The sequence below is a fragment of the Arvicola amphibius genome, chromosome 12, assembly GCF_903992535.2.
Source record: "Arvicola amphibius chromosome 12, mArvAmp1.2, whole genome shotgun sequence".
In the NCBI taxonomy this organism is placed as follows: Eukaryota; Metazoa; Chordata; class Mammalia; order Rodentia; family Cricetidae; genus Arvicola; species Arvicola amphibius.
In genome coordinates, this window is record NC_052058.2 from 11,197,007 (window position 1) to 11,218,640 (window position 21,634).

The following is a 21,634-nucleotide window of genomic DNA, read 5'->3' on the forward strand; positions in this document are numbered from 1 at the left end:
CCTGCATAGCAGGGAGACAGCAAGAAGGAACGTGAAACTGGGCCTAAGCTTCCACGTGCGGGCATCACTAGTGTGCTCCTGGGGGGTCACTATCTGAGTCCTGGTTGTAATTCTCATCTTCGAACTGGAAGAGTGGGGTCTCAGTTTTCTGTTGTTGAGGGACATCAGTCACCTGGGGAGGCTTTTCATGTTTGACATTTATTTACTCTTCTCTATGTGTGTGTACTCACATGCCACATACCGTGTCACACGTGTGGAGGCCGGATTCCTGTGACATATGGCAAAGAAACGCTGACAGATAGGTGACTGAAGGACTTTTGCAGCATTTGATTCAACTCTCCCACAAGAAGACAACTGAACTGAACCACAGGCAACACGCTACACACTGTAACCCTGTTAGTCAACAGGCATTTTGTTTTGTTTTGTGTTTTGAGACACAGTTTCTCTGTGTAACAGTCTTTTTTTTTTTAATTGGAAAAAAGTATACAATATATTTTGATCATGTTTTTCCCCTTCTCCAATTCCTCTCAGACCCTCCCTACCTTGCTATCCAACCAACTTTATGTTCTTTGTCTCTCTTAGAAAAAAAAATAGAGAAAAACATAAAACACACACACAAAATAGGAATCAAAATAAACAAGCAAAAGACCAGTAAGAAAAAAAATAGTGCCCAGACGACAAAGTCAAATGAGACAAACATCTGAAAACTACCAGTGAGTTTCCTTTGTGCTGGACGACCACCCCTGGTGCTGGGCCTGCCTGGAGTGTGGACAATGATTCCAGTGAGACTCCATTAGAGGAAACAGATTAGGGGTGGGAAACTGTGTCCTCTTCTGCCTCTCAGTGCTGGGACCGCTTCTGGCATGTGTCACATAGAAATACATGCAGGTGCCGGGTGTGGTGCACGCCTTTCACCCCAGCACTAGGGATCAAGGCCAGCCTGGTCTACAGAGTGAGTTCCAGGACAGCCAGGATGACACAGAGAAACCTTGTCTCGTAACCCTTCCTGCCCCCCAAAAGAAATAAAAAAGAAAGCCCCATGGGCTGCGTGATACAGCTTCCATATCTGCTTTGAAATAATCCAAGGTGGGGTGCAGTGAGGAGGGGGAGAACGGGACAAAGCTGGGTGTTAGCTGGTCGTTGTTGGAGATGGGGCAGGGACTGTGCGTGGGGACACAGGATGCTGGATCTCGTGACAGATAACAACCTCCCTCTGACTTTTCTGACCCCAAACCCTGTAAACTTCCGTGGAATGGTGTTTGTTATTGTTGTTGTTGTTGTTGTTGTTTGGTTGGTTGGTTAGTTTTCCAAAGTAGCTAAACCAAATCCTTGGTTTTGGTGTCTTGGTAAAGCTAACGTGCACAAATCCATCTCTCTCCATTTCCCCAATCCCATGCCACCAGACAACAGCAAGACTTCTGACAGTTTGAAACCACAGACTCTCCAGCTCAAAGCAGACACAATTAACTTTCTTTAAATACCTGTATCTAAACTGGACTATAGACCAAGGCAGAGAGAACTAAAGGATTTAAGAATCCGAGCTGGGAATAAAGGAGGGAGTGAAAACCTACCAGACCTGACCTATCTTCTCAAAAAGTGTCGAATTAATTTACACTTGATGCCTTTTACAAATCAGCCCTTTTAGTTTGAGGGGCGCTCCCTGCCAGTCATTCGGCATCTCCCCTTCTAAAGCCCTTAGCTGCCATAGCGCTCTTTTTGGTTTCTGCAATATTGCTTTTGTGAATTCGGCTAGCATACTCATGGAGCCTGGAGGGAAGAGCCAGTGTGCACCACCAGGCTCCCCTCAGCGGAAGTGGGAGAGCAGGTTTTGCTGTCTGGGCAACAGAAGGTAATTAGAAATGGAGTTGTAATAGAGAGCTACACTCTCAGCTTCCAGGCGCTCTGTCTTTAGAAGGCTCCTGTGGGACAGACACACAGAAACAGTGGCGTTCAAATGCCTTAAGCATCTTAGGGCACATGAGCTCCTTAGTCTAAGGGAAGGTTGGGCATGGCTGGCCAGAACATCCGAGAAAGACCCTCCTCCAAAGCCGGCCAACCTGGGGCAAAATTAACCATACTTTATGGCATGGCTCTCACTGATTGTGTGGTCTGAGAGATCTAATCGGCCACATCCAGCCGCCACTTCATGTTTGCCCAAGCCATTTCTCACCAGGACAGCATGAACATGCGTCTGTGGCTCTGAGGGAATGGAGGGAGGAGAGGTTTCAACATTTAATATAGCTGTTGCTTTTAATCTCTCTCACAATGCGAGGGATTGCGCCAGAGCCTTGTGCGCGCTAAAAAGCACTCTACCGCTGAGATACATCCCAGGCTTTTTTTGTTTTTAATCTTTAAAGTGCTTTTGTAAAATCAGATGGAGAATTGTAAGTTGTTCTTTAAGAAAAGGGAGGTGGGGTCCTCCTCCACAGACTGCAGTGTCTGAATGTGGCACTAGCCCCTTCCCGTCAGTGGTAGAGAGCAGCTTCCATGTTATCCCATGTTAGGGTTTTCTATGCAGAAGCTGCTCCCGTCTTTCCTGTGCGTGTCACACCAACCAGACATCACTCACCACCCTAGTGACAAGGGCCTTTCTTAGGGAGACGGGAGATGGATGACGGGGTTCAGTCGGCAATGTCTGCCCCACCCACCAAAACGGGCAGAAGGCACAGAGTTCATTCAGCATCACCTCAGTAATGTTTAGCATAAAAAGTACATCGGGGGAAAAAAGGGAGACTTTGACCATGCTAGCACAATGGATTAACTCCAGATACTTCTGAACCCAGGAGTGGATCTTTTTCACCAGCAAAGGTGTAGACAGCCACAGATTATAATTTATTCTGTAGAAGGAGATCACTTTAAATAATCTCAGTCTTGGTTCTTTTTGGTAAAATATAGACAATGCCATTGGTCCTACTGTGGGTTGGGCGCATACATAACAGAATAGATTGGTGTCCTTTATTACACAGAGAATATTTTAAAATGCCCATCTTCCTTCCTATTTGCAAGAGAGCTGCAACATCCCCTGTGAATCAGCGGGCCCATTTCTGCTCAGTAACTGTTCAACTTGTCCCGCACCAGAGCGGACAGAAAATGGCCTGAGCACCCTTTATGCAGCATGCAATAAACTAAACTGCCAGAGAGTTTGTCATTAGAGCCACCATGCTATTGTAAGGAAGACCATGGTTTTTTTTCCCTGTTTCCTCTTTCTTTCTTTTTAATTGTTTCCGATCTCTAGTCCTAGACTGTATTTGCATTCTGCTGATAGTAACCCCAAAGCTCCCATATTGAAGCCCTAGCCCCTAGGACCTCAGGTGTGGTTGTCCCCGCAGACAGGGTTTCTGCAGAGGTGGTTAGGGTAAATAAAGAGTGAAGGCCTCAGTCCCACAGGACTGGGGTTACTGGACAAGAGGAAGTCTGCACACAGAATGCACAACGGAAGGACTTGTGAAGACAAGACGAAGACGACACCTACGGGGACGGAAACCTCAGAACTCCGACAAGACAGCACCTTGATCGTAGACGTCTGGTTGAGACCAGTGAGAAAACACAATCTCTACTGTTTGCGACTCTCGTCTACGGCACTTGGTTACAGAAGCCCTAGCTGTGGACCCAGCGATTCTGCCTTGTTCCTGCAGCAAGAGTCTCCACATGCTCCTTTCTAGGATGTGCTGCAATCTCCATCACTGTCCAGGAAGTTTGCAAACCAGGCCAAGAGACACTGACCTGTAAACTACCCTAAGTCCAGAGGGAAACAGGAGACAAGAGTAAACGCTTCTAAAGTGTGTTAACATTCCAGAAACTGCCAGAATGGCTCCCAACGTGACTGTTCCGGCTTCCAGTACAAAATATGAGACATCTAGCATCTCACATCCTCATCCCCCTTGCTGTGACCAGTCTTCAAAGTTCTGTCAGTCCAGCAGGTATGCAGTAGAAGGTCACTGTCACCATACTGACCTTCCCCAGTGTTAGATGGCAATGCTACTCCTATTTATCCCAAAGAAAGACTTAAATGTGTTTGTTATCAGTCCCCAAAATTTTCTTAAAAATCCAATTATGTTCAAGTTTCTTTAGGGTAGGAAAATTTAAATATGTAAGAAAATTTTGTCTGGAAGTAGTAAAACATTTCCCTAGCATGTTTTGGGCCCTGGGTTTAATCGCCAACTCTAAAACCCAAAACAACAATAAAAACCCTATACATACATTAGAAAACTGAAAGAGCCTTACCCAGCGAGCCTCTGTCTCCCTCCCTCTCTTTCTCTCCCTCTGTCTCCCTCCCTCTCTCTCTTTCTCTCTCTCTCTTTCTCTCTCCCTCTCTCTCTCTCTCTCTCTCTCTTTCCCCTACATTGTCTTCTGTATACATAACCAAATACTAAAACTCATTATTTTCTCTTCTTTTTACATAATTCTCACCCTTCCTTTGTGTAACAGTGTTGGGAAGCTGTTATTCAGTCTCTTTGCCAAAGTTACATCACAACTGGCTACCCGATTACAGAGTCTTTAGCGCTTAGTTTTCATAAAATGAAAACGCTCCAAGTGAATAATTGGGTACTTACAGGTACATTTCCGGGGATAAAATAATAGCAAAGAATTTCATAATCTACTTATCTTGGGACTGTAATATTGGCACACATGCCAAACTGTTGCCCAAGGCTTCCTCATATCATAGCCAAATCAAAGCTTTTGTCAACTGATAGGTTAAAAAGCCACCTTAGTTGCTGACCTTACAGGTAATTAGACTCCCTTGTCGATCTACAAGTTCACTTCCTTTTCTGTTAACTTTGTTTATATTCTTTATACTTTTGGCTTGTTTTAATTTTGAGACAGGGACTCAACTTCCGTAGTCCTGGACAGCTTGCATCTCACTTGTAGACCACTCTGGCCTCGAACTCACACAGATCCTCCTGTCTCTGCCTCTGGAGTGCTGGGATTAAAGGTGTGTGCCACCCACTCTCGGCTCTCTTCTCCATTTTCCTGGTTAAGCTGTTATTTTTTCATTTATTTATTTATTTATTTATTTATTTATTTATTATGTATACAATATTATGTCTGTGTGTATGCCTGCACCAGACTCCACTACAGATGGTTGTGAGCCACCATGTGGTTGCTGGGAATTGAACTCAGGACCTTTGGAAGAGCAGGCAATGCTCTTAACCGCTGAGCCATCTCTCCAGCCCTAAGCTGTTACTTTTCTTATCAGTGTCTAGCTCTTTGTAATGTGAACAGCTCTTTCTCCTAGTCTGCCATTTATCCTTTGACTAATACTGATATTATGACCCTTCTCTTTCATTTTTTGTTTTTATTTGTTTGTTTTATTTTATTTGTTTTTTTCAAGACAAGGTTTCTCTGTGTAGCTCTGGCGGTCAGAAACCAAACCTTAACCTTGGCCTTCTCAGTCTCTAGACCCATGGGCAATGTGTGCTTGTCTTTTAAAAAGCAACTAGTCTAGGATGCTATTCTCTATAGCCAATGAGACAGATGGAGACAGAGGAGGAGCAACAGAAAAGTATACTTTTCAAATACACAACTCAAGCAAAACAAAAACAAGCAAAAGGAGACTCTGACGTGCAGATACGCATAGTCTATTAGGTCCTATAGAAAAACTAGAGCTGATTGGATACAGGTGAGACTCTGCACAAGCTGTTGCAAATGTAGGGTATAACGTTAGCATCCATGGATTTTACCTGCAGAGGCCCCGGAACCAATTCCCCAAACTATGAGGGGTGGCTATAATTTGAAATGGATCCTAGCTCTTAATCTAAAAGTTCAAAGTATCCTACTTCTACAGAAAACAACATCCACCCGCACACACATCAAAATGCCGTATTAAAACTTTTGCAAGTTTCTTTTTAAAAATGTATTAATTTTTTTTATCATTAATGTGGGGGTTGGGGTAGGCCACGATGTGTTTGAGGAGGTGTCACAAGACAGCTTTGTGGGTTCTTTCCTTACCTTTTGCATGGTTTTTAGGGAGAGAACTCAGGCCTGTGTGGCAAGCACTTTTACCTGATAAGCTATCTCAGTGCCCCCGGAACAGGTAACGTTTCCTTATGATACAAAAACCACAAGAAATAAACAGTAACTAGATCTTCATCTACAAGAGAAGCTTTGTTCTTTGAAAGGAGCCTCTAAAGTGCACAAAATAACAAACTACAGATCTGGAGAAATTGCCTCAGAGAACAGCTGATAAAAGATACCAGTCCGTGGCAAACGAAGAGCTTGTGTTTCAACTGGCAAAGGAAAGAAACAGCTCGGAAATCTTAGAGGCAAAGCGTGAAGATATGAAATACATCCAGATGACCAATAAACAAATGAAAACACATCCCACGCTTATGCTGGCTAGTTTTATGCCAACCTGACTCAATCTAGAGTCACCTGTGAGAGGGAGCCTCAGTTGAAAAAATGCCTCCTTAAGGTCTGGATGTAGGCAAGTCTGTAAGGTATTTTCTTAACTAGTGTCCCCTGGGAGAGGGCCCAGCCCATTGTGAGTGGGGCCACCCCTGGACTGGTGGTTCTGGATATTATAAGAAAGCTGGTCAAATAATATTCTAATAAGCCTGAAAAAACCCTGAGACTGAGGGGCGATGTGGTGCAGGCCTTTAATCCCTGTACTCAGGAGGCAGAAGCAGGCGGATCTCTGAATTCGAGGCCAACCTGGTCTACAGAGTGAGTTCCAGGACAGTCAAGGAGACACAAAGAGATCTGGTCTCCCCTTGCCCAAAAAGTGACGGTTCAAATCAGATCTATTCCGTCTCTTGGATTTTAATACAGAGTCTCACCCAAGGAGACACACCAGTCGTAAACCCTTCATTGTCCTTCTTTGTGCTGTTTACTCAACTTACAGTAATGGTTACCTTTTTTGGAAAACTCAAATAAATTTAATTGAAAATAAAACAACTCCATAGTAACTAAAAAAAAAACATAATATAAATTAGACATTATGGAGTTATAACATCATGGCCTATTTTATATACATATAAAATCTCACAACTCTGGGTTAGATGATGGCTAGAATCCTTTACAAGGTTACAGTGTTGGTTACGTGGTTGCAAATAAAAAGCTGAATGCCAAGTGAGCACAGCCGTGGTTTAGAACATCAGCGTGACAATTTACGTGGTACAAGAGCTCCGTAAAGCAGCAAGCTTCCCACAAGGAAGCTGTGGCAGTATAATTACCTATACATAAAATAAAACTGGCATTGGACTCATCAAATAGAAGTGAAACATTCTGATTTCAGTTTCAGTCTGATGTCAGCGCCAGGTCCCTACAGACTGGAGCTAGAAAGGAAAGCTGCCACGAAGCAGGCCTGTCAGGGCTTCTTCTGTGTTCATAGGAAACAGTATCTACACAAAACTGTTAGTAGTAGCTTTAGTATATATACAGGGATTGATTGATTTTTTTTTAGTCACCAAACCTACATCAAGGAAATGATCAGATTTAACTCTCTGGTAGTAAACCTGATTTTGTTTGTTTTTCGAGACAGGGATTCTCTGTGTTGCCATGGCTGTCCTGGAACTCGCTCTGTAGACCAGGCTGGCCTCAAACTCACAGAGATCCACCAGCCTCTGCCTCCGAGTGCTGGGAGTAAAGGCGTGTGCCACCGTGCCTGGCATAATTGACTTTTTAAAATAGGGTATTTTAATTTTGTCTATTCATGTGTCACCTGTAGTGTATGATACAAAAGTTCAGATCATTGCATCTTTTTAAACCAATGTTAAGATCGATTTGTTTTTACTTTATGTGAATGAATATGTTTCGTGTGTGTGTGTGTGTGTGTGTGTGTGTACATCGTGTGTGTGCCTGGTACATATGGAGGCCAGAAAAGGTATCAGACCCCCTGGAACTGGAGTTCCAGACAATTGCGAACCACCACGTAGGTGCTGGGAGTGGAACCAAAGTCTCCTGGAAGAGTAGCACAGACTCTCGGCCACTGAGCCATTTCTTTGGCCCTAGATAATCAAATCTCAAAATTAACCAAAAACAAAAGCCAAAAAACCCCAAGAACTCATAATGAAGCTAAGTACACACTGCTGTTGAAGAGGCCCACCTCAACATTGGTGCAGCCATGACAGGCAGCAAAGTAACACTACTGGGACTAGGCCTCACACTCACAATAACCAGGAAAAACCACAAACTGTACCCTGTGGGACCAATCAGAACTGAGACAAACAAGTCCTAGATGCTCCAGAACATTAAGGATAGCTTACCTCACTATATGGGTGGGCAATTTCCTTGTAGCAACGCCAGTACCGATCCCTGTTTGACAAGACTTCTGTTGCCCCACTCCTGACCAATCAGGAGTTCAACCCCCATCTGAATCTGGAATTCCCCTACCCCCATCCTTTACTCCTTAAAAACCCTGTCATAGCTGAGCTCAAGGCTCTCCCTGACCCAACCGCTGTGTCAGAATGGACGGAGAGAGAGCCCAAGTTAAAGCTTGCAATAAAGGCTCTTTCTTTGCTTTTGCAGACAAACTCGGACTCCCGGTGGTCTCTGGGGAGCTCATGACGTGGGCATAACAGCTGTAACTGCAAACAAAGTCCAGTTCTAACATTCATGGAAGCCAAAGCAGGGTGATGCAAACACAGACGGAAACTTTAGAAATTTCCTGAACATAAAGAAATCAGGACACACGTAAAGGCCCCGCGGGAGCTGTGGACAAAGCCTTGGTCTTGTGAAGCGCACACACCATCGCTTACAACTGGAGCAAAAGGCTGCTCCAGGAGCCATGCAGAGCAGGTTGGGTGTGGCGTGACTGGAATACCGTCACAAGCAAAATGTGTGTTGACGACACACACCCAACAGTAAAATCAGAGATGCTGTCCCATGTGAGAGGGGTGGCACAGGCTGGTGAAATGGCCCCACATCACCACTTGATGAAATACATGGGATTTTAATGAGTTCACAGGGTTATACAGAAGTGGAACTCAGAGCCTTACACCTGCTCGAAAGATGTTCTGCCACCACTGAACACACCCTAGCCAACTTTATCTTTTGAAAGGAAATTCTCAACATATGGAGAGCGATTGCAATTTTGTCTTCTTGTGGGACCTCTCAACTGTAGGCTGAATCTTAACAAGGAAGTGTGCATCACTTTAGGAAAAGAATTGATAAGCAGATAAAATTCCTGGTGAAGGCAGCGGGCCCAGTTCCCTCCCCCGAGGGCTTTGCTGTGACAGTGAACAAAGCTGTTGTTAGAAGCGTATAGCTTTGCTACTATCATCGTTGTCAAACACACAGGGGTTAAGTCATGTGTGTGAGTGCTGCATCTGCATGTACACCTGCAGGCCAGAAGAGGGCATCAGATCCTGTTAGAGATGTGAATCACCATGTGGGTGCTGGGAAATGAACTCAGGACCTCTGGAAGTGCAGTTACTGTTCTTAGCCACTGAGCCATCTCTCCAGCCCTTAAGGATGCCACTTTAATGCTGAAAATCCACATTAGACAAGGCTCCTGGTCCACACTAAAAGTGTTTTTTAAATATCCGGAGTGACAGACTAGAACTGAGAGATCCTCAAGAGACTCCGACCTCATCCATTTCCCCACATCTGTCTTGGTACTTCTTGTCTCAGAGCAGAGAGAAGATTCTGGAGGCAAATCAGAGAGGTATGTTCCCCATAATATGATGAGCGATTTTTCTGCATTCTTAGATATTTCTAAGGCCCAGAAAAAAAGGCAAATGGCTTTTGTTTTGTTTAGTTTTTATGTGTCCTGAAAAGGGCCTTTTGCAGATGGTGGACGCAGCTGCCGAAGCCATAAAGCTTGTGACATTATTGCTTGAACGTATAGACCACATCCATGGCCACAACCATCCCTGATGCTTCAAGTGATTGCCTAGCACTTGCTGTGTTCCGTGTATGTGAGGGCATGTCAGATCAAGTTCTCCAGGTATACTTCCAGACCCTGCTGCTTTCCAGGCACTTGACCCTGTCGCTGAGGCAGAGTGCAGGCTTAGTGATACCCAGACGTTGTCAGAGTGGACTCTGTGGTGGTTGAGTACAAGAAGAAGTGTCGCTAAGTCAAATGGCATTTTTAATCAACCAAGAAGCCAAGCATGGCAGCACAGGTAATCCCAGCATTCGAGAGGCTGAGGAAGATAGTAAATTCTAGACCAGCCTAGGCAATGATAGCAACCTTGTCTCAAAAAAACAAAACAAAGCAAAGCCAAACAAAACAGGGCTGGAGAGATGGCTCAGTGGTTAAGAGCATTGCCTGCTCTTCCAAAGGTCCTGAGTTCAATTCCCAGCAACCACATGGTGGCTCACAACCATCTGTAATGAGATCTGGTGCCCTCTTCTGGCCTGCAGGCATACACACAAAACAGGATATTGTGTATGTAATAAATAAATAAATATAAAAAACAAAACAAAATTAATAAGGATTTTTTTCTAAGATAGGATTTCTCTGTGTAACAGCCCTGGCTGTTCTGGAACTAGCTCTTGTAGGCCACGTTGGCCACAAACTCACAGAGATCTGCCTATCTCTGTTTCCCGAGTGCTGGGATTAAAGGTGTGCCACACTATTTAGGGGTGTGCCGCAGGCCAAAGAATCCCAGGCTAACTCCAAAATATTTTAATTATATTTTCTTTATTATAAGGGTTCCCATCATGCCACCACTGCCCAGCTCAATAAGGATTATTGAGAACCTGCACAAACACATACTTAGACACACATGTATGTGCATGCATGTGCGCAAACACATGCACATACAAAACCCACAAGGACACACACATAAATAAAAGCAAATATTTAAAAAAATTTTTTATTACAGAGTCAGGCAGTGGTGGCGCTGGCCACTTGGGAGGCAGAGACAACAGATCTCTGATTTCAAGATCAAGGTGGTCTACAGAGTGAGTTCCCTGACAGTCAGGGCTACATAGAAAATCCCTGTCTCAGAATATAGATAAAAATAAATAAACAAATAAATAGATATTTTATTACAAAGAGAATTCCTTAAATCGATGTATCATTTTCTAGCATATTTGAATCACATATGACTAATGACTCCATTAATTTATTTTTGAATGGAGATTAAACCTGAAGACTCTTGCATGGGAATCTAAGAAAGATCAGTAGAAAAGATCTTCTGTTTTTACTTAAAATATTTTTAACCTTTAGGAAGAATGAGATGGATAGAAAAGCAACACAGTAAGAAGTGTGCACCTTTTCTTACCAGTACATGCTAAGTTTAATATAAAATATCCATTCAGCAGGAAGAAGCCAGCACATAAATCATTGTAATATTTTACTTAGTAAAGACTATGCTAGAGTGCTGATGTTACTATATATATATATATATATATATGTATATATATATATATATGCATATGCTAGTGCTTATACATTACAGAATATCAAAAGTAATTTTGCACAAAAAGCCACTTTGGGCTCCAAGTTGGAAAGGGGAAATACAAAGCCCCCAAAGCCTTTGATGTATTTGATAATTGCTGAGGCGGAATGAAAATATGAAAATAAGCCTTTGTTTAAATAATTATTCCATAACTAGGCTGGGTAAGCACTAAGCTCAGTGAAAGTCACTGGTGCTGACTGGGTTCTGCCCCATGATTGCTTTAACTTAATGACCAAATCTCCTTTAAATTAGGAAGTGAATACACTGTGGTCATATACATGCATGCACATGGCATAAGAAGACCCATTATGTTGTCAGCTAACTAAAAATTTAATTACAAAGCAATTACTACCCGCAATAAAGACAATTTGGACAGTAACAGAAAGGCAAAAGCTTAAAAACTGTGACCAGTACAATCATTATCAATATTTCCTACTCGTGGAAGTAAATACTCTCAGGGAACCACAAAATACAAGTCATTTATCATTCCTGCTGTATAAACAATAATCACAATATGTCAGTGCCCTCCCTTACCTACCCAGACAAGGTCACCTGATATGGCCATGAGGAATTAAACCAGGCTGGTTGGAGAGACTGCTGAAAAACTTAAGCTGTGGCAATTCTATTAAAATTAATCAAATTTTTATACCTTTATCAGAAACAGAATATAATGGCAATTGCCAGGACCAATATAATTGTACTTACCAGGATAAAATGACATTTGCAATCTATACAGGGCATGCAAGAGACCAATTGTCCTGTCAAGCTTCCATGCTTCCTTGACTTCTAAGGAAACTATAGATGGAAGTTTCTGTCTCGCCTGGTTCTGTAGCCGTTCTGTTCCAAAGAAACACAGAAAGGCTTATATTAATTATAAACTGTTTGGCCTATTAGCTCAGGCTTATTATTTTCTAGCTCTTACAACTTAAATTAACCCATATTTCTTGTCTATGTTTAGCCATGTGGCTTGGTACCTTTTCTCAGTAAGGCACTCTCATCTTGCTTTCCCTGTGTCTGGCTGGTACTTGACCCTCTGCCTTTCCTCTTTCCAGAATCTCTTAATCTGGTTGCCCCACTATACTTCCTGCCTGACTACTGGCCAATCAGCGTTTTATTAAACTAATAGAAGTGACAAATCTTTACAGTGTACAAGAGCATTATCCCACAGCAGGGAACATACAGAGAAACACAAAGTGGCCTGAACACCTCACTGCCTGAGAGAGCACTGGAAGACACATTGTGCCCTAGGAGCCCTGGACTCTAACTTTTGACAGGCCTATGATGTGAGCTTCTCAGGGCAGCTAGGCTAAGCCAACTCCATAGTTCCCTAAAGTAGCACCTAAATTTTATTGACTGTGTACTCTACTCAAGGAATTCTACTAACCGTATCACACACTCAGTGGATGTTAGCCTTCTTTGCAGCTAATAGTCAGCTCCATAGGGTGCAGTATAGTCCTAAACTCTGGTTGTGGACCTCAGATTAAGTCCGTAGTAATGGAAGGGCTAGGGCTGTAGCCTCGGAGCTAGGTCACTTGCCTCTCATTCGGAAGTCCCCAGGTTTCATCCCCAGCAAACAAACAATTGTGTCATTAGTCATGTGATTCGAATATCAGGAAATGTGAAGCTTGAATTACTGATTTATTAATAATTCACAGAGCTTACATTTTAGCCACTAACCTATAGCATTACTTCAGAATGGCATTATTTTCCCTGATATCAAGCCTCACATGGGTGCAGATGCCATTAACTGAACAGGTAGCCGAAGGCTATGTGGGCAGGGCCACTTCAGACGTGATGACAGTGGCGTGCACCCTCAGTAAACCCAGTCCCTTTGTAAAGAGACACCTCCTTTGTGCACCTCTTGGCCAGCAGTATCTTCTGCCCCTGAACTGCCTGTCGCTAACTGAAAAGCATGGGAAGCTATAAACTACCACTTAGAACGTTTTGCCCCCAAAGAAGATCATTTAATCGAAGACTAGGATGGGTTCGACTCCCAATTAGGGGGTGAGACGTGTCCTTCAAAGGGGGCAAGGAACACTGTTCCCCCAGCCCCACTGAGGGACACTGTCTTTTCATCAGAGGCAGGATTTCCAGGCAGTATGTGACCTGTCCCTCAGGAATGCTTGTGGGAGAGAATGACACCATTCACCTCAAGCAGAGAGGCCTAACTTTATATCCTGGTCACACATCCTTAAAACCTATTCAGCAGATTCTTAGGTGGTGATCCTGTAAGAATGTATAGTTCTGCGGCGGTCCCCAGTCAGGTCGGGAAATTACTGGGTATGTATCTTTCTGCTCAAGGACTTGATTCTTGATTTAGGACCACATAGCAGGCCCTCGAAGCCCTTGAGGGTGAAAATGCCCATCTTCTTGCTTCCTTGGCTCTGGAGAGCCCCTGATGATTTGGCCTGGCTCTTTATCCCAAGTGACAATCATCAAGACTTTTTAAGATTAGCCAGAGGTGGCATTTCTCAGTTAAATTTGAGGGGTTTCGCATCCCACCCTCCCATACCAAAGTGGTAAAGTTAGGCCACAAATTTACTTTAAAATGTATGAAGACAAAACAAATAAAAAAGTTTGGAGAGAAAACAGAACTACAGCAGCTACAAACAAGGGAGCTAAAGGCAGCCCCGAGTGGAGGTTGTGGTGGCCGCACTGCACGCAGGGAGCACTCGTCCCAAGGGTTGGAAGACATAACACTTACACACGCTTTCAACTGCACCAGGGTAGTTGTCCGCTGGTCATGAAACGTGTCCTCAGTTACTCTGAAGGTCCTGTCAGGGAGGGTCAGCAATGGAGCATCTTGTGAGAGAGGGAGACATTCCCAGGAATTTCTGAAAGATCGACAAGGCCTTGCCAGACACAGGCCTATAGGGCACCTGTAGCACAAATGATAAAAACTCAGAGACAGATATTGGGGTTCAACCTGAGAACCAGAAAAGCAAAGGCACTAGAGAAGTCTTAGCTCTGTGGAAGCTGGACGATCGCAGACTAGACAGACCAAGCAGTCTAAGCAGCCTGAGCCCCTCTCTCCTCCCATTTTAAATTCTCTCTAGTGCTGGGATTAGAGGTGTGTGACATAACACTGCCTGGCCTCTCATAGCTTAGCTTTACCCTTCTGGCCTTTAGGCAAGCTTTATTTATTAAAGGCATAAATAAAATATCACTATACACACCTCATCTAACTTTCCAACAATCTGGGAAATGGGTGTGTGCGCCCCTCCCCTTGTGTGTAGGTGGGGGAGGTAGCACATTTAAAACTTAAAGTGCCATGTGTTACAGTCACAAAGGTGACCAGTCACCTTTAGTCATTGCTTATACATTTACTTCTGATGCTAGTGGAACTCAGCTGTCACTCTTTGGGGCTCCCCTCCTGTTCCCCACTGGAGATTCAATGGAGACCCTCCCACACTACCTAGGCAAACACTCCACCCCAGGCTATGTCTCCAGCCCTTTTACAATTTTCCCATTTTGAGTTAGGGTCTCACTAAGTTGCCTAAAATGTCCTTGAACTCACCCTTCAAGCCTTTAGTTCTCCTGCCTCAGCCTCCCAAAGAGCAAGGATTTCAGGCCTGGGACATCAGACCTGGCTTTGCTGAGCCCTTAAACACCCATGAAAATCCATCCCATAGGTTGCTCTTAGTCTTTGTATCTTTTCTTTTTAAAGACAGGGTTCCATTCTGTAGCCCAGGTTGGCCCAGAGCTCACTATGTAGCCCAGGCTAGCTAACTTGCTTCATCTTTCCAAATGCCAGGATTATAGATGTGAGCCACCATACTCAGCACGTAGACCTCGGGTGTGTGTGTGTGTGTGTGTGTGCATGTGCATGTACACTCATGTGCATTTGCCCACATGGAGATTTGAGCCTTGGGACATTTTCCTCAATTGTTCTTTTATCTTATTTTTATTACTTTAATTATTATCTTTGTAATAATAATTTAATAATTATTAAACATTATTATTACTGGTGTGTGTATGTGTGTGTGTGTAAACGTGGACATACACGTGATGGGGAGCATATGTGTCATTACCTGTATGTAGAGGTCAGAGGGCAACTTTCAGGGGTAGTTTCTTTCCTCCCACCTTGCAAAGGCAGTTTCTTTGTTTCTGCCCTGCTGGGTACTCCAAGCTAGCAGACGCCTAAACTTCCAGGCAATTTTGTCTCTGTCTGCCAAGTCACCAAAGAAATACTGAGGTTACAGATGTATCTGGCTTTCTTTTTCTTTTTCTTTTTTTGTTTTGTAGCAGTACTTAAGTGTTTAACAGAAACCACTTAGTCTGTCAAACTATATCCCGTCTGCAAAGCTTCTCTTACTGTTGGTGGACCGACAATGGTACGGCACAGCCATTGGTATCTGGCTTTCTTACATGAGTTCTGAGAACTAAATGTATGCTTTCAGGCTTGCTCAGTTAGACCTTTGACCCCCTGAGCCATCTCACCATTTCTCTACCTCATTTTGAGTCAGGGTCTCCCACTGAACCTGGCGTGCACAGTTTTGGCTAGACTGAGTGACAAGCCCTGAGACCCACCTGCCTCCTCTCACCAGAACTGGGTTACAGACTCATGCCGCTCTGCCTGGCTTTGATGGAGGTGCTGGCATTTCAAAACCAGGTCCTCATGCTTACAAAGCAAGCATCTCCCTACCCCCACCCACAGCACAGATTCTCTTTTCTTCCTTCCCAACGCTCTCCCTAACCCTGTCTGTCTGTCCTGAAACTTGTTATGGAGATAAGGCAGCTGGCTGCGATCTCACGCCTGCCTCTGTCTCCCAAGTGCTGGGATGAAAGGCGTGCACCACCACATCCAGCCACATCACAGATTCTTAATGAAGAGGAATGGCTGCTGAATCAGAGCAAACTGACTCCCACACCGGTTGTAGAGTACCATAGATTTCAGGGCAGAGATATGAGGATGAAAACCAACACCAGGCATGGGAAAGGTAAAAGCAAGCCACCAATGCTCATGACTTTGAATGAGTTGGTGGCAGTCCAAACAAACAAACAAACAAATCACTCCGCATCACTAAGAACAAAACCACCAGAGCTGAAAGAAAAAAAAACAACAACAACAAAAACAAACACATCTTATTCTCAACTGGAACCCAGACATCATAAGCAGCACTGAGCTTGGAAGCATTGTTGTAAAGTTGTCTAGGAAGGGGAGTTAAGACAGCCCTTAACTTGAGCCCAGTCAGCTGAGAAGCAGAGGAACCTGCTCTGCTCTGAAAGCCCCAAGTGCCCTGGGCCCAATGTGTTATCTCTTAATCTTTCATCTAAAACCCAGCCTTGACTTTGGAGCCAATTCCCCTCCTAGCTCATCAGATCAGATTCTAAAAATGACAAAGATCAGAACAGTCCCCGAATTTCAACACTGAATGCATGTATCACACGCACAAGCATATTCTCAGGAGGGACATTTGGCAGGGACAAAATGCATGTCAGTTAGATGGTAGTTTCAAGAGTGTTTGCTTATCGTCCTGACTCATGATTTACATATACATCAATTTTACAGCATGTGTGATATTATGGATTAATTATTCTAGGAAGAATCATGCACACACATTGTTATAGGGAGCCTACCAGAGATGACCCTCAGAGAGCTAATTGAAAGGCCTTATTATGGTTAGCTGGGATTACACTCAGGTATTTGGAACCCAAGTATAGCAGCAAGTGTTTAGGATAAAGGTTTTTTAAAGTAAAAAATCATATCTTGATATATTGCTTGACAGTTTAGGGAGAGGTCTTGCTCAAACAAGTAGTTTAACAGAAACCAAGATAAGCTAACTTGGGCATCTTGATCTAAGGTTCTAGAATAGAGTTAGGTAATTTTCTGTGGGATTTTCCATCAAGGAGATCAAGAGAATTAGGCCTAGCTGGGCGGTGGTGGTGCACACCTTTAATTCCAGCACTCGGGAGGCAGAGGCAGGCAGATCTCTGTGAGTTCAAGGCCAGCCTGGTCTACAGGATTAGGACAGGCTCCAAAGCTACAGAGAAACCCTGTCTCGAAAAACAAAAAACAAACAAACAAAGAAAAAAAGAGCGAGAGAGATGGGCCTAATATGGCCTTGACAAGAATATAAGATGGAGGAACCTCCGCACTGCCTTGTACCTGACATAACACGAATCGCCACACCATTAAGTTTATCTTAGTGTGAAATGTCAGTCCCGAAGTGTAACCCCAGCTAGCCAGAATAAAGACTTTCCGTTAGCTATAAACTCTCTGAGTGGGCTCCCTATAACAATGTGTGTGCATCCTACATGCTGTAAAATACGATGTATATGTAAATGATGAGTCAGGACAATAAGCAAACATTCCTGAAACTACCGTCTTACTGCCAGGATGGGATTCTGTAGACTGCTAGGCATGGTGAGTTAAAGATGCCACCTTGTAGGCCGGGCAGTGGTAGTGCATGCCTTTAATCTCAGCAGAGGCAGGTGGATCTCTAAGTTCAAGGCCAGCCTGGTATACAAAACTAGTTCTAGGACAACCAGGGCTACCCAAAGAAATCCTGTCTCCAAAAAGCAAAAAATCACAAGCAAAACAAAAACCTCACATGACCCAAAGTAACAGAAACAGATGCAAAATGAAGGCAGAGACGCCAGGCACTCATCCTACACTTGGTTGCCTTGTGAACCTGGGGAGGGATCAATGCATTTCAGCAAAACCTTCTTATTTACACATTTGTTTTCTTCCTTTTCTTTTCCTCTTTATTTCTTTGAAGGTTTTTTGGGGGGAGGCAGAGTCTCACTATGTAGTCCAGGCTGGCCTTGAATTTATAGTAATCCACCTGCCTCAGCCTCTGAAGTACTGAGATCACAGGCATGAGCCACCACACCCCGCAGTGAGAGTAGTAGTCACCCAGGTGGGTGGGGGTGAGCAAAGGGCAGAATGAAGCAGAGGAGCAGCTTCTGTGGACCTGGCCAGGTTCTGATTTTAGAGGATGGGCAAAAACACACCATAAACTTTTACCATCCTAATGTTTCCAATGTCCGTTCAGGGGCATCCAGTTACTCCTTGGGCAATGGAAAGGCATCGCTACCCCACCTCCGCGTCCTCCTTCCTTCCCTCTTTCCTCTTGCCTTCCCTCCAATCCCTCCCTCCCTCTTATCCCTCCTTCCTTCCTCCTTCCTCCTCTACCCGCCCTCCGCTCCTCCCTCTTTTCCCTCCCTTCCCTCTTCCCTCCTTCCTTCACTCCCATCCTTCCTCCAGCTATCGCCTCCCTCCTCCCTCCGTTGCTCCCTCCTGTCCTTCCCTCCATTCGCTCCGGTTCCCTCCCTCCCTTCCTCCTCCCTCCCTCCCCTCCCTCCCTCCCCTCCCTCCCTCCCTCCCTCCCTCCCTTCATTTCCTTTATTTTTCCCCGGCAGCCACCATCCACACCGTCCTTTAGTCTGACAGGTAATGACAGGTAATGTTCCCTTTCTTGATCCTGAGGCACTGTTTGAAATTAGTAAAGTTGAATGTTTTGTGGGTGTCCATTTTTCTGTACATGTATTGTGCCTCAATTAAAAGGTGGTATCAGTCTAGGATTCAGAAAACCGAAACCTGAAAGTTCCAATGTGCAACCGAGTGGACCTTCGGACAGATCATTAACCTCTGATAACTTTTAAATGTTTTGATGATAAAAAGTATCCAATCCAGAGAAACATATGATTCCATGGAAAGAGAAACAGAAACTTGCTTACACAGTGTTGAATACACCATGGGGATTTGTAGCAAAGGACTGGACCTTCTGAGGTGTCCCCGAGGTGGATAGATGACTTTCTTAACACCACCATAGTGAGAATCTCTGCCCAATAGTGGAGGGGATTGGGTTGGGGGCTTCTCAACCTCAACTGTCACACAGTATATAATCCTCCTATGTATATCACACATGCTGTTAGACCTTACCTCAAAGGCTCTAACTGTCTAAGCCAAAAGCTCAGTCATAAGGAACCAACATACCAGAAATTACCTGAGAACAAGTCTTTTATGTTTCCCAATACCTAAACTCTACTCTGGGTCAGGATGGGCATTCATACCCCAGGATCCACTGAGAGAGCATTTCTCTGCCCTTTCTTCTACTCTGGGTGAGGATGGGCATTCATACCCCATGATCTGCAGAGAGAGATTTCTCTGCCCTTTCCTATCATGGATTTGTTTATTTTTGCTCGGGTGGTGATAGACGTGTTGAGACAGTGTTCCACCCTGTCGTTCTGCCTAGTTTGGAACTCACTATACAGAACAGGCTGGCTCACACTGGCTCATCCCGAGAGGCTTCCTGCTGTAGTGTTGCCTGGATGTCACTGAAGGCACTTTCCCGCAGATCACTCTGTGCTTCTCATGAGGACTCAGAGAAGAAATGTCCTCACATTGGCATATTAGAGCAATCACCAGCTTTCTATACCTGTTTCTGGTGGCTAGGGTCTAGGCTGGATGTTCTGGGTTCTTGGTCTCTTATTCAAGGAATTAAAATAAAGGTACAAAGACATTTCAAAGCAGTATGGAAAGTGTGTTAAAAAGTGAATCAATTGCGCTGATCAGAAGAAATATGTTGTCAAGAACGAGAGCGGATCATAAGAGTAAGAGCACCCAGGAGCCCCAAGGATGGTTTGGGGCTTTATTTTATGGGGTTCAAGAGAAGGAGGAGTTTGATTGCTCAGGGGCAAATGAGGCAGTTGTCTGTTTTGATAGATGGGCTCATCTAACATTTCACACACTACACGGCCTTCCCATAATACATCTGATTCTAATCATACATATGCCAAATTGTGCAGACACATAAGGGTTATGGGGGTTCTCTGTAAAAATTATTTCTTTTTTTTTTTTTTTTGATTTCTTGAAACAGGCTCTCACTGTGTAGCCCTGGATATCCTGGAGCTCACTCTGTAGACCAGGCTGGCTTTGAACTCACAGAGATCTGCCTGCCTCTGCCTCCTAAATGCTGGGATTAAATGTGTGTGCCACTATGACCTGGCAAGTTTTCTAATTCTTAGGACAATTACCCTTCAGAAAAAAGTAATTAAAAAATAAGGTAACAAAAAGTGACATATTTCCCTTTATTGGGTACATGAGTGCATTCTATAATAAGGTGACTCTCCAGCTTCAGCAACGTCACTTGCAAATAGAAAAAAACAGCTTGTAAAGCCAGGCGCGGTGATGCACTCCTTTAATCCCAGCACTCAGGAGGCAGAGGCAGGAGGATCTCTGAGTTTGACTCCACTCTTGTCTACAAAGTGAGTTCCAGGACAGCCGGGGCTACACAGAGAAACCCTGTCTCAAAAGAAAAAAACAGCTGATGGATCTTTCTGTCCTTACAACCTAAAGACTCAACTAAATGCGAAAACAAAAAGTGGTTTCTATTTGTTCTCCATTAGAACCATCGCAGTTGAATGGGAAAGGGAGACCTAGAGTCCGGGATGCTTTTTTTAAAATGTTAACTCGGCACAGTCTAGAGCACAGGAGAAGAAAGCCTGAACGAGGAGCAACCTAGACTAAGTTGGCCTGTGTGTAGTCTGTGGGGGATTGCTCTGATGGTTAATCCATGTAGGAAGACCCAGCCCACTGTGAGCAGCATTGTTCCCAGGAGGGGAGGGGGTCTTGAACTACATGGGACTGGAGAAATTTAAACAACTCTGCTGGAAAGCCTTGCTGACTGGTCAGAGGTCTACCATAGCCTGCCAGCTTTCTCTAAGCTTGACAACACAGAGGAGTCTCTGTCCACAGCAAAAGCCTCCTGCTCTTTACCTAGCCTTACCTGGAGGATGTCTCTAGGCCCGCGATGCCGGACTTATCTCGAGTCCTTGGCCCAGATCCCTGTGAGTGTTCATCCTCTGATGACCTACATGATAATCAGACAAGTGCAATAGCCATTTTGATAAGACTGTACTTTCACTAATCCGGTTATATAACAGGACCATGAAACTTAATGCAAATTAGAGTTTGTCCCCAGGCTCCCCAATCCTATATATTCCTTGTACTCTGCAATAAAGTTGAACTGATTCACTGAAGTCTGTCTCCGGGAGGGATGTCTCTGTTATAGCCACAGCTGTCTGAACCCTGTTCCCCACTTCCGCTTTCTCCACCCTCGTGAACCAAGCAGTCAACGATCCCAAGAAAGAAGAGCCGCACAAATACATCAAGCAGGCGGTGTGGGTGCGTGCGTTTCTCTCTGTCATGTGTCTAGCTACTTCCATATCTGCCTTGGCATCTCTGAAATCATGGACTGTAACCTGGCTGATGAATGATGGGGAGACTCTGCTGACACTGACACGCCTAGGCTGGTGGTCCTGGGTACCACATAGGAAAG

General features: G+C 44.3%; 1 protein-coding gene and 1 non-coding gene across 10 annotated transcripts in view; both read right to left on the reverse strand.

Annotated features, from left to right (window-relative positions):
• The window catches only part of Dusp10 (dual specificity phosphatase 10), a 550,627-nt gene that overhangs the window by 127,800 nt on the left and 401,193 nt on the right, over positions 1-21,634 (reverse strand). The window lies entirely within an intron of this gene.
• Positions 15,586-15,829, reverse strand: LOC119799593. The gene has a single exon (XR_005282876.1).